The sequence below is a fragment of the Sinocyclocheilus grahami genome, unplaced genomic scaffold, assembly GCF_001515645.1.
Source record: "Sinocyclocheilus grahami isolate Dianchi unplaced genomic scaffold, SAMN03320097.WGS_v1.1 scaffold1617.1, whole genome shotgun sequence".
Taxonomy (NCBI): Eukaryota; Metazoa; Chordata; class Actinopteri; order Cypriniformes; family Cyprinidae; genus Sinocyclocheilus; species Sinocyclocheilus grahami.
In genome coordinates, this window is record NW_015506796.1 from 95,775 (window position 1) to 97,382 (window position 1,608).

Below are 1,608 nucleotides of genomic sequence, written 5' to 3' on the forward strand. Positions count from 1 at the left end.
AACGAGAGAGCAGAGACAGACAACACAGACAGAACATTGGCGTTGATAGACAAGGCTGAGCGTTCAGAAGCAGCCTCCTTGGCTGGGTCGGGACAGGACGACAGTTCACAAACGACCTCCTGGGCCGAAACAAAGAATTCACAAACGGCCTCCATAACCGTGACAGGACAGGATGAGGATTCCCCGATGGCCTCCATAGCTGTGACAGGACAAGCAGGGAGTTCGCAAACGGCCTTTATAGCCGTGACAGGACGAGCAGGGAGCTCGCAAATGGCCTCCATTGCCGTGAAAGGGGAGGACGAGGATTCACAGACGGCCTTCTTAGCCGTGACAGGACAGGCAGGGAGTTCACAGACGGCCTCCATAGCCATGACAGGACAAGCAGGGAGTTCGCAAATGGCCTCTATAGCCGTGACAGGACAGATAAAGAGTTCACTGACGACCCCCTTGGCCGTGACAGAACAGGCAGAGAGTTCATAGACGGCCTCCTTGGCCGGAACAGTACAAGCAGAGAGTTCATAGACGACCTCCTTGGCCGGAACAGGACAAGCAGAGAGTTCATAGACGGCCTCCTTGGCCGGAACAGGACAAGCAGAGAGTTCATAGACAGCCTCCTTGGCCGGAACAGTACAGGCTGAAAGTGTGTTGCTGCGCGCCACCACCACGCAAGGAGCTGAAGCGAGCACCGCCGTTTCGGGAGGTTCTGCAGCATGCGCCACCACCTCTGAAGAGACTGCAGCGGATACCATGGCCTCTTGGAGCACAGCAGCGGACACCACTACCTCGGGAGGTTCTGCAGCATAAACCGCCACCTCTGGAGATGTTGTAGCCGGTGCCGCTGACTCTAGCAAATCGGCGGTGGAGTACGCGGCCCAGATACACCATAAAGCAACCCCCCATATGGGAAGTGCTGCAGACAGGGAAATGAGTTAATGAACAGAAGGGTTAGAGTAAGTGGGTTTGGGGGTACCAGCTGTGCATGCAGACACCAGAGGTGCATCCCTCACACTGGATACCAGACTGGGATACCGAAGGACTGACCTTGAGAATCTGGGTGTAACAGACAGGACGTGACAGGACTCTGGATGATCAGCTGTGATGCGACGTGATTCTGGATGATCAGCTGTGATGTGACGTGACTCTGGATGAACAGCTGTGATGTGATGTGACTCTGGATGAATAACTGAGGCGTGACGAGGCTCTGGCAGATCAGATGAGACTTGACTGGACTCATGACGATCAACTGTGACTTGACTCGGCATGGAAGTGGAGAGACCGGGAACTGAGGCAGAACCAGTGGAGCAGAGAGCCAGGGTGGAGCCGGCCGTACAGGTGGAGCAGGGAACCACCAGAGCCAGACAGCAGACCACCACGGCGGAGTAGAGGACCACCACAGCGGAGCAGAGGACCACCACGGCAGAGGACCACCAGAGCCAGACAGACCACCACGGTGGAGCAGAAGGAACAGGAAACCCCCCCAGTGAACCACACTGACCAGGAAACCATGGCGGAGACTGTAATAACGAGAGAGCAGAGACAGACAACACAGACAGAACATTGGCGTTGATAGACAAGGCTGAGCGTTCAGAGGCAGCCTCCTTGGCTGGG